The following is an 11,922-nucleotide window of genomic DNA, read 5'->3' on the forward strand; positions in this document are numbered from 1 at the left end:
AGTGATGGGGGGCAACCAGTCTGACACTATGCTATTTTCCTCATCTACATGATAAGCAGTGTTTTCTTCCATCCTACTAGGTGCTACAGCTCACCCAGGAAATTAAATTGACAAATGACAAATTAGTGAGAGAGAAAACAGAGTTTAGGAGTATGCACAGCATGCATACACATGGGGAAAACTCAGTGATGAGCAACTCAAAGGGGTGGTTAGAGTTTGGGATATATATATAGCACGTTTTTTAAAAAAAAAAAGATTTTAAAAATTTATTCGTGAGAGACACACAGAGAGAGGCAGAGACATAGGCAGAGGGAGGAGGAAGCCCGATACAGGACTTGATCCCAGGACCCCGGGATCACACCCTGAGCCAAAGGCAGACGACACCCAACCACTGAGCCACCCAGACGTCCCTAGATATAGCATCTTAATAAGGACAATACATTTGTAGAGCAGTGATAAGACGAAGAAAGGGAGGTCTCAACCTTCAGGGGCTGCAAATTGTAGGTAGGTAAATAGATATGGGAGGACGAATGGACGCTAAGGGCTATTTTAGCAGGTGTGCTAAATAGATCCCACTTGGTGCCATATCTGAGCTGCTAAGTGTCTAGAGTTATCTCTTGCAATTAAGAGTTTAAGAGTGGTCCCCCTGGGTCCTCCTCTTCCTCATGCAGGAGAGGGAGATATCTTTACAAATGGAAATTTATGTTCTGCTTTTAGGCAAAGAGGGGATAAAGGCAGGGCACTCTTTTGGTGTCTGCCATTTCTCAAATGTCGTCAGGCCAAGATAATCCTTATGACAGAGTGGCATACTTTGGGGTGGCCTATTCTGATCCCTTGCAGTCTAAAAATGCTTGTTCCTCCCTCCACTTAGGATTGGGATGGGACGGTGCATGTGGGAACTCTGTGCAAACTGTAAAGTATGGTACAAATGTCAGGCATAACCATTTCCACAGTGATCATCTCCGGGAGATAATCTAGGCTGCAGCCTTGGCGGTTTTAGTCACAGCGGTCCAATCTCAGGCCTCCAGCTTTCTAGCTCCTTCTCCCCCAGGGACAGGTGGGGACTTCTTGCAAAGAAGACACATCAAAGCTCCAACGGGGGATTTTTATAGTTCAACGTTGCACAAGCTTCCTCCTTGAGAAATAGTCTGGAGCAAAGGTGAGGAAGCTAATCTAAACTTCCTGCTCCTCAGCCCTCACCCCCCACAGCTGGCTCCTGCTGGCTCCTTTAAGACCCAGCCTGCAGGCTGCTCTTGACTTTTGTTGGCAGTGCCTCCCCATCCCCTTGCCCCCTTTTCTCCTTGGGACTTTCCTCCTGTTCTCTGAGGAAGCAGGAGGACACATCTAATAAAAAGGACCCAGTGCCTCCCATGGTCCCAGACCCCCAGAGCAATAAATCAAAGGACAGAGCTCATGAAACATGATTCAGCCATAGGAATGGGACATTTCCAAGAATAAAATCCCCCTGAAATCGACTCCTTAACAAAGCAAAAGACATCCATAGAGTAAACATTAACACATGCTTGTGTAGATGGGGATGTGGATGTGAGGGAGGGGCTGTGCATGTGTTTGTATGTGGCGGGTGTAGTAGCAGGGTAGGGTACGGAGGTGTGGGAGGGTATGGGAAGGTGTGGGAGGGCATGGGGGTGTGCGGATGCGGGTAGGTAGATGGGGGCCATCAGAAGCTGGAGCAAGGAGACCCCCTTGCTAGTAGGTAACAAGAGTAGAGAGAAGAACTCCGCCCCTGTGGTTGTTCCTTAAATCAGGGCTTGGATGTGCTGACAGGCTCCCCAGAGGCAACACTGGGGCCAGGGAACACAGTGACAGCTGCAAAATGCAAATGCCAGAGGTGGTGGGGCCAGGGGTGTGTGTGGCAGGGAAGGAGGAGGGCAGCCTAGAGGCTGTCTGGCAGCCAACTGGGTTTGCTGCTATCTGGGTGCTCCCAGAGATGGACATTTTGGTGGAGGGTGCAGTTTGCGAGAGAATGGGGTTATGCAACAGTGAGTCCACCAGCGAGGCGACAGCATGCTTGTTGTAAGTTATCATTTCCAGCAGTTAAAGCCCTGATTTATAAAGGCTCCAAAAGGCTGTGTTCCTGCCTCGGGGCCAGCGGAGGTTTTAGAAGTACGTTACAAATGTTGGCTATCGGCCTTCATAAAGGAACAATTCAACAAATCGCCCTGGCCGAGAAAGGGGGAAGGTGCATTCCTCAGCTGGTTGCGTCCCACCCCGGGCTGTCCAGTACAGCAGGGGAAGTCATCTGAGCCAACTCAGGCCTGCCGGTGACCTATGACCTAAGGCCCAGCACAAAAAAAGGGAGCGGGGCCAATCAGATTCCCACCTCAGGAATTTGAACCAAGAAATGCTGAGACATGCAGGCAGTTAGCAGCTGGGCTGGAAGCCATAGGAATGCACTGGAAGGTTCTATCGAGTGGAGTCAGAGCCGCAGGGCCATGAGAGAAGGAGAGATCTGGAGCAAGCACAGAACGGGTTAGTAGGTGTGCAGAGAAGCGAGACTCTGGGAAAGACAAGGAGAAAAGAAGCAACAGGCTGTGATCTGTGGCACACAGCCCATGACACCCGGGCACCTGGGTCCTTGCTCCAGCCCTGACTCCACTTACTGCCTTTCTCCTGAGGGATGGGAGTGGCTCTCTGGTCCGGGAAACCAGTGTCTGACAGAACAGACCATGACCTTCCTGCAGGATGGTAGGGGGGTTCTGGGTTAAAGGAACCTGATCCTCAGTCCACTGTGGCTCTGCAGGTTATAACAAGGACACTGAAGAACGGTGTGAGCGAGGTGGAGAGTCCAGGCATGATGATCAGCTGCCTCCAACCACATCGGGGACGATGCAAGAATTTGACTTTGAAGGCCTTCGCACATCTAAGTCACGCCTCAGGAAGGAAGGCAGTGCTGTGGAGTGGTTACTTAATGTACTTGACTTACTTAACTTAGCCTGGGTGCTAAGCACCTCGAATCCCAGATTCTCTTTCCAATGGTGGGAACCGGGAGCAAATGCACTCTCCTAAGTCTCAGTTTCCACACCTCTAAAATGGAGATAGAGGGGCGCCTGGGTGGCTGTCAGTGAAGCAAGCATCTGCCTTCAGCTCGGGTCATGATCCGGGGATCCTGGGATTGAGTCTCGAGTTGGGCTCCCTGCTCAGCAGGAATTCTGCTTCTCCTTCTACTCCTCCCCCTCCTCCCCCTGCTTATGTTCTCTCTCTCTCTCAAATAAATGAATAAATAAAATCTTAAAAAAAAAAAAGAAAGAAAGAAAGAAAGAAAGAAAGAAAGAAAGAAAGAAAGAAAGAGAAAGAGAGAAAGAAAGAAAGACATAGAAAAGAGCCTCCTCCCTCAGGTTGTTGGAGGTATTACCAGCAGATGACTTGCCTTGGGTAAGCCTTCCTCTAGCTGCTGTAAACTCCTCCAGGAAGGGCTAGAAGTGGAATTAGAGGTTGAGGAATCTCCCTGGAGAATTTTCTCCCTGCAGTGACCAGTGTGGGGCTGTCCACTGACAGGTGCACACCGTTTCTCTTTGTCACCCAGGGATTCTGTAGGGAAAGAGGCTTTCAGGGTCACCCTGGCTGCAGACAGGCCTTACTGAACCAGGCTTATTAATAGAAGCCTCCATTTCTGTCTTAAAATAGCCACACAAGTTATTTAAATGAGCTTCCAGGTGGGTGGTCAGATAGCTTTTTTTTTTTTTTTGCCTTTTTATTGTCTTCCTCTTAGGAGAGTTCAAGAGCTCTCATATTTTTCTATTTCATTTATAGCAAAACAGTCATAACAGGAAGATACATTGCTCTGTGTAACTTCCTGAGTCGAGGATGTTCAGGCTGTCTGAGGGGGTCCCACACCAAGTGCCACTCCTACTCACCCTTCACACCCCTCTTTACAGTATCTTTGGCAGACGCTCATCTGCCAGGCATGTTGGGAGTACTGGCTCCAACAGGATGGGCCTCGCTGGGGGAGGGGCCTCCCTAGGAGAGGAGCACTGCATTTGGAGGGGCAAGGACCTGACTCACTTTTCCCCTCCATTTTAATCCTTTAAGCCATAGAGGGTCCCTGCCTGCAAGCAAAGAGTCTCTTTCCTAACCTCAAACCCACACACCCCCTGCCACCACCATTTCTTTCCCTCCATGTGTTTCTTACTCACTCTGCTCCCAAATCCTATTCAGCCATTACATCTTCCTGAACCCTCCATCCATTCTGAAGGTTCACATCACTTTTGTCTTAAAAGTCAGTGCTTCCTCTGTGGCTTTTCAGGGGAAAGTGGCTCACCCTCTCAGACCCATTCCCATTCAGTAGAAATATGGCTGGATTGTCCTGCCTCTTCATTGTCACTCTGCACCACTGCTTGTCCTTGCTCATATCTTTCTTTAAGCCACATGCCATCCAACCAGTCTTCTCTTAAGCACCAAAAACTCTCAAAAGCTCACTCACTGAATCATTCATGGCCTGGCTCTCAGCCTTCCTCTCTTGCTGCAGTTCTGCATCACCCTAGGAGATTTCAGTGCCCAGGCAGACAACTGACAAGACTGCTACATCTTGAGTATTACTTTTTTCAAAAAAAATTTTATTTATTTATTCATGAGAGACACAGAGAGGCAGAGACATAGGCAGAGGGAGAAGCAGGCTCCCCATGGGGAGCCCAATGCGGGACTTGGTTCCAGAACCCCGGGATCATGACCTGAGCCAAAAGCAGATGCTCAACCACTGAGCAGCCCAAGTGCTGCCTTCTTGGGTCTTCTTAACCCCAAGAGACTTTACCTTCTCTGTATTTCAGCCACCACTCCCAGGGTCAACCCCAGATTGTGTTATGACCCAGGCCTGGGTCATCTAGATTCCAGTAACTTCCTTTATGGTTGCATTCTCCCATCCTTTTAACTATCTCATGACCTCATACCCATGAAACCTGCACTTTGATTTCCAAGAGACCTCAGCTTTTCGGTCCTTCTGTTTCCTTCAGTCTTTCTGTTTCCTTCAGTCCATCAGTCCTGGTTGGAGTTCAGCCCCTGTAGGTGATCATGAACTGCATTGACACCAGTACCATCACTTCCTTCCTGTGGCTATCCTGCTATGTCTTCCTCTCCCAACAAATTCCAGTTATTTTCTTCTAATCTGAGTGGAGACCATTCAAGTCTAGCTCCTCAACTTGTGTCCTGCCCCCTCCCTGACTGACTCCTCTCTTCTTTGCTTCAACTCCCCCACTCCTCTGATAGTTTCCTTGTATTCTATAAACCTATCTAGGTTATTCCCTCTGACAAAAGCTCTCCTAAGACCCTATCACTCTCCAATTTGACTGCTCCCCACTACAGTCTATTCGTGTGTGGCCCCATTCCTCACTTCCTACACATTCCCTAGCCTAATCCACTCTGGCGTCTGTTCTGACCATTCAGAAAACTGTTTTCTCTAAAGTTATTATCCCAGGTACTATTACTGTGTGATAAATTACAAATTGCCCCAAACTTAGTGGCAAAAAACAAACATTTTATTATGCTCATGCATTCTGAGGATACGTCGGATGGGTCACATAATATAGCTTTTCTCTGCACCATGGTGTCTTCTGACCAGAGACCTAAGCATGGCCTCTCTATGTGGTTTGGCTTCCTTGAAGCATGGCAGCCTCAGGGTACTCTGGTTTCTCACACAACATGCTCTTTGGCTTCTCCCCCAGGGAGGCACTACCTATGTGCCATCAGCTCCCAGATCTGTGCCACCACAGGTCTCTAAACATCAGCCTGGAGACCCATCAGCCTGGTGGATGTGTCCAAAGATACATGAATTTCAGCATGAACAAAGTTGAACTCACCATCTTCCACTCTAAACTGGCTCTTCTCTTGGTATTCTTCTTCTCTCTTAGGGATACGTAGTTGTCTAAACTTTGACTCTTCCTTTTTCCTCACTCCTCACTCCTTGTTTACCAAGTCATGTTCATTCTGTCTCTTAAATATTTCTACAAATTTTATCACTTTACAAATGAAAAGATTAAGAATCAGAGAGATTATTACTTTCCAAGACTAAACAGCTATCTTATTTATTCTTTCATGTGTCAATCAAACACTTACAAGTACAACTGAGTTCTCTGAACTGGAATGAAAAAGCTTGGGATCCCTGGGTGGCGCAGCGGTTTGGCGCCTGCCTTTGGCCCAGGGCGCGATCCTGGAGACCCGGGATCGAATTCCACGTCGGGCTCCCGGTGCATGGAGCCTGCTTCTCCCTCTGCCTGTGTCTCTGCCTCTCTCTCTCTCTGTGTGACTATCATAAATAAATAAAAATTAAAAAATAAATAAATAAAAGATTAAAAAAAAAAAAGAAAAAGAAAAAGCTTGTAAAACATGGTTTCTGGTTTTCATGGCCAGAGATAGGCAAGTAAGCAGTAGATTGCTATGAGGTATGATAAATGCTGTAATTGTGGGAAGCACTGGGTACAACAGAGGCAGTGAGTATATCCTGGGGTCAGAGGAGTGAATGTAGGGGCTTTATTTGTTAGCTATTGCTGTGTAACAAATTACTCCAAACTATGGTTGCTTAAAACAACAAATGTGTATTAGTTCATAGTTTTTTGGGTCAGAAATCTGGGTAGAGTTTAGTTGGCCCCTCTGGCTCAAGGCCTCACAAGGCTGCAGTCAGACTATGTAGGACTAAATCATCTCAATATTTGACTTGGGGAGGAGGGTTTCACCCTGAAGCACACTCACTTGGCTGTTGGCAGGCCTCATACTCTCACTGGATATTAGCCAGTTTCTTGCCCTTCCAGTGGGCTACTCAAGACAAGGTATCTGACTTCTTTCAGAGCAAGGGTTCTGAGAGAAAAAGAGTAAGGGAAGAAGAGAGGGAGCCCAAGAGGCAAGTCAGTCTTTTTGCACCCTAATCTTGTAAGTGATAGCCTATCCTTTTTGCCATATTCTACTTGCTAGAGGTGAGTCACTAGGTCCAGCCCATACTCATGGGGACAAGGTTACACAGAATATGAATATTAGGAGGAGGGGATCACTGGGGCCATCTCAGACACAGTCAGTTGTGGAGGTGAGGTGATACTCAGGAAGAGTTGGTTAGATAAGACTGTCCTAGGCAGGGAGAATGCTAAATATAACACTACTTGAAAGTAAGAAAGACCTGAGGTTGGAAGAATTGCATGCTCAGGAAGGGTAGAGTATAGGCTGCTATCCATATGGAGATTAGAAGGCAAATTGATGTTGTTGAGATCTGTTTGATAACTAACTCTGTCGTCCACCCGGTGACCTGTGTCTCCCAACTTAACAGCAAATTTCTTGCTTAATATGTTATTGTCCACTGTGTAATTTAACCACATTTTAAATAGTTAATCAATATTGACTATTTCACAAACACGACAAAGCTTCATTATATAGAAAGATAAAGAAATTGAACTTACAACCTCTTTCCTTTTTACAAAACCTCAAAAATAGTCAGAATGCTTTTCCAGGAGAGCACATTTATAAATCATTACCAATGTGAAAGGCACGACTAGTATTTCCAGTTATCAGTGGGTGGAGATGAACTGACACTTTGGAATGTATTTATTTATTTTTAAATAAAATTTTACATTAAACTATAACACAGAAAAGCACACAAATAAAGCACAGTGCAATGAATTTTCAGAAAGTAACATAGTCTCATAAGTTTTATCAGATTTGAAAAATAGAACATCGTCACCTTCCAGATCTCCTTGTGCATCTCCAAAGATATCCACAATCCTGATTTCTATCATCGTGGAGTAATTCTTCCTGTGTTTAAACTTTATCAAATGGAGTCATACACTCTCTACTTGTTACTTGTTACTATCATCATTTTTGTGAAATTCTAATTTTTTTTCCTCTTTACAATTTTTTTAAAGTAGGCTCCACGCCCAACATGGGGCTCAAACTCACAACACTGAGATCAAGAGTTGCATGCTCTACCAACTGAGCCAGCCAGACGCCCCTTCCATACTGTTTTATGTAGCAGTAGTTCCATTTTCACCACTGTTTAGTATTCCATTGAAGACTTAAACACAGTTTATCCATTCTACACCAAATGTTTTCTAGTTTGGGGAAATTATGAATAGTACCGCTATTACTATTCATGATTATGCCTTATGATGTACATATGCACACATTTTTTATTAGGTCTCTGTCTAGGAGTGGAATCATATATTCAGTGTTAGTAGCTATTGACAGTTTTCCTTTTTTTTAAAATTTTTATTTATTTATGATAGTCACAGAGAGAGAGAGAGAGAGGCAGAGACTTAGGCAGAGGGAGAAGCAGGCTCCATGCACCGGGATCCCGATGTGGGATTTGATCCTGGGTCTCCAGGATCGTGCCCTGGGCCAAAGGCAGGTGCTAAACTGCGGCGCCACCCAGGGATCCCCTATTGACAGTTTTCCAAGGTGGTTGTACTAATTTGCACTCCAGGAACAGTGTTTTTGAGTTTCATTTGCTCTACATATTTGCTATGCGCTTTGTATTATTAACATTTTTACAAGTTATTCTAAAGAGCGTGCAGTGATAAATTATTGAGGTTTCATCTGCATTTCTCTAATAACTGATGATGTTGAGCACTTTTTCATATCATTGGCCTTTCAAATACCTTCTTTTGTGAAGTGTTCATTTAAATATTTGCTCATTTCCCTATTGGATTTTTTAAAGATTTCTTTGTAGACATTCTTAATATATTGTATTAGTTTCCTAGGAAAGCCATAACAAAGTACCACAAACTGGGTGTCTTAGACAACAGAAATATATATTCTCACTGTTCTGGAGGCTAGAAGTCTGAGATCAGGGTGTTGGTAGAGCTGGTTCCTTCTGAGGGCTATGGGAAAACCTCTGTTCTATACTTCTCTGTTCTATACTTCTGTTCTATACTTCTCTCCTAGCTTCTGCATGGTTTGCTGGCAATCTTTGTTTTTCTTTGGCTTGTAAGAGCTCTGCCTTCATCTTCACATGGTGTTCTCCCTTTGTATGTGTCTCTGTATCCAAATCTCACCTTTTATAAGGATACCAGTCATATTGGACTAGGGGTCCAGCCTACTCCAGTATGACTTCATCTCAACTAATTGTATCTGCAATGACTATTTCCAAATATGGTCACATTCTAAGGTACTAAGGGTCAGGATTTCAACATATGAATTTTGAGGAGGGATATATTCAATGCATAAAATATATGTTTGAAAACATCTTCTCTCAGTCTATGGTTTGTTGTTACACTCTCTTAATTGTGTTGTAGTAGATTAAAGATGACCATAAATTCTTTTTCACGCTGTCTATTGAGAGTTGGTGTTTATTACTCACTCCTTCTGAATCTAGGCTTGCCCTGTGACTGCTTAGCCAATAAAACATGTTGAAAGTGAAATGATACCATTTCTGGGCTTAGCCTTTGAGAGATTGAGCAGCTTCTACTTCTTCTCTCTTAGAAAACTTGCATTTGGGACACCAGTCTATGAGAAACCTGAGCCATATGGAGGGGCATGTGCAAGTACTCCTGAGTTAGCAGCCCTTCCTGAACTCCCAATCAATAACCAGCATTAACTAGCCAGCCACTGGAAAGAGACATCTTGGACATTCCAACCCAAATGAACTTTACATAACTCAACCCCAACCAGCATAACATGGAGCAGCAGATCTGCCCAGCTGAGCCCAGTCAACCCACAGAATCAGAAGAGGGAATAAAATGGTTGTTGTTTATGTCAATAAGTTTTTTGTTTGTTTTTAATGTCAGTAAGTTTTAAAGAACAGAATAAAATACTTATTTAATGTATCTTTTGGGGGGTTCAGTGCTTCTGGTGTCTTGCTTAAGAAATATTTGCTTCCTTCTAGCACATGAGATTTTACCTAAGTTATATTCTAGGAGCTAATTATCTTTCACATTTTTAAAAAAGGTTTTATTTATTTATTTGAGAGAGAGAGAGAGTTAGGGAGAGAGCATGAGTAGGGGGAGAGGCAGAGGGAGAAGCAGGGAGCCATATGTAGGACTTGATCCCAGGACTTCGGGATCATGACCTGAGCCGTAAACAGATGCCCAACCGACTGAGCCACCCAGGTGCCCCAACTTGTACGGGTTAATTTGTATTACCTAAATGATTTTTACATATGATATAACATAGTGGGGGCATATTTCTTTTGAATTTAATAATGATAACGTTTTTTAAAGATTTTATTTATTTATTCATGAGAGACACAGAGCGAGAGAGAGAGAGAGAGAGAGAGGAGAGAGAGAGAGAGAGGCAGAGACACAGGCAGAGGGAGAAGCAGGCTCCATGCAGGGAGCCTGATGTGGGGCTCGATCCTGGGACTCCAGGATCACGCCCTGGGCCAAAGGTGGCACTAAACCACTGAGTCACCCAGGCTGCCCCTAATAATGATAACTTTTTTGAATTTAGAATTAAGTGTGCAGTATAAAACACCAACAGAGTAGTAATTTAATACCACACGTAAGTAAAACTCTGTAATTATCTACTTTACCTGTCTGCACTCCTATCACTCCCAATAGGTCTCAAGACAATGACGATTTAGTTACTTATTCATTCATGAAACATTTCTACAGAGCCAGGATTTACATTATATGTGTTCGATTCTGAACAAGGTGCTGAAAATCATCCAATGAGATACAGGCCTTTCTTCATGTAATTACAGTCTTGTGGGGAAAATGGGCAATAACACATAGTTTAAGTTGTAATGAATGTGTGAAAGAAAAGCAGAGATGCTATGGGGGTGGAGTCCAGGAACTCCTAAGTTAGTCCCAGGGTTGGAGGTACATCAGAGAGGTTCCTTGCAGAAGTGACATTTAAGCTGAGGTTCACAGGATAAATATTGATTATCTAAGGCAGAATTCGAGGGTAGGAAATTTTAGGCAGAAGAAAACAGCATGTGCAGAGAACTCTAGGCAGGAAAGAACCCAGTGTGTTACAGAAACTAAGAGGAATCTCATGGCTACAGGAGAGAGGGTAAGGGGGACACAAGTTAAGACTGGAGAGATGGAAAAAAAAAAAAAAAAAAAGACTGGAGAGATGGGAAGGGGCTAGATCTATGAACCTTCTTAAAGGAATCCAGACTTTATCCAAGAGCAGTGGGATGCCTTTGATGGGTTGTAAGCAGAGGAGGGGCATGGCTAGACATGTGTATCTGAAGATCACTAAGGCTGCCTTATAATACAAGGTAGACCATGAGCAATGTCTGGCATAGGCTTCAAAATTCCAGGGTAGTTCCAAGCATGGAGAAATCCCATTGTTTGAATTATCAGGAAGGCCTTCATGGAGGAAGTACCATGTCATAGTAGAATCATTCAGACATGGGAAGATGGTGTGTGTGTGTGTGTGTGTGTGTGTGTGTGTGTGTGTGTGTTTTGGGAGGCAGAGAAGGAAGCATCTAGGTGTAGGGAGTAGCCTGCACTCAATCACAAAGCTAGATATGTAGGGGGCATGTTTGGGGAATGGTGAACTGTCCAGTCTGGCTGGAGGATAATGAGAAATAAACCTGGAAGGATAGGTTGTGGACATGAAGGGCCTGGAATGTATACATGGATACATATATGTACGGCCCATTTTCATCATGCGCTGATCTGTGTTGGCCAAGCTGCTTATTTGTAATATTTACTTACAACCCCCAAATAAATACCTGTGGGACTTTTGTAGTCTTTTGTAGACATGTGCAAGTGGTGAAAATTTTTAGTTACCCGGGGTGCATGTTCACTGCTGAGGTTGAGCAAGATCACCCTCTGCCTTCTTGTTTTCGCTCTCATGCTCTAAACAAGTGTCCGTTTTGTGGTCTACTTATCAGAGCTTTTTTACATTTTTTTGTGCTTTTTGTAGGTGATTTCACTGTTTAAAATAGCCCCAAGGCACAGTGCTAAGTGCTACCTACCTAGGGGTCTAAGCGCAAGAAGGCTGGGATGTGCCTTATGGCGAAAATACATGTGTTAAATAACC

At 44.4% G+C, this 11,922-nt stretch overlaps 1 protein-coding gene across 1 annotated transcript in view; it reads left to right on the plus strand.

The window, feature by feature from the left end:
* LOC125755032 (uncharacterized) overlaps nucleotides 1-9,675 on the plus strand; it is a 99,139-nt gene extending 89,464 nt beyond the window's left edge. The window contains exon 3 of the mRNA XM_049109545.1: nucleotides 9,412-9,675. The gene's annotated coding sequence lies outside the window, so the exon portion shown is untranslated. The remainder of the gene's footprint in view (nucleotides 1-9,411) is intronic.
* The last annotated feature ends 2,247 nt before the right edge of the window (nucleotides 9,676-11,922 follow it).

The sequence above is a fragment of the Canis lupus genome, chromosome 5, assembly GCF_003254725.2.
Source record: "Canis lupus dingo isolate Sandy chromosome 5, ASM325472v2, whole genome shotgun sequence".
Lineage (NCBI taxonomy): Eukaryota > Metazoa > Chordata > Mammalia > Carnivora > Canidae > Canis > Canis lupus.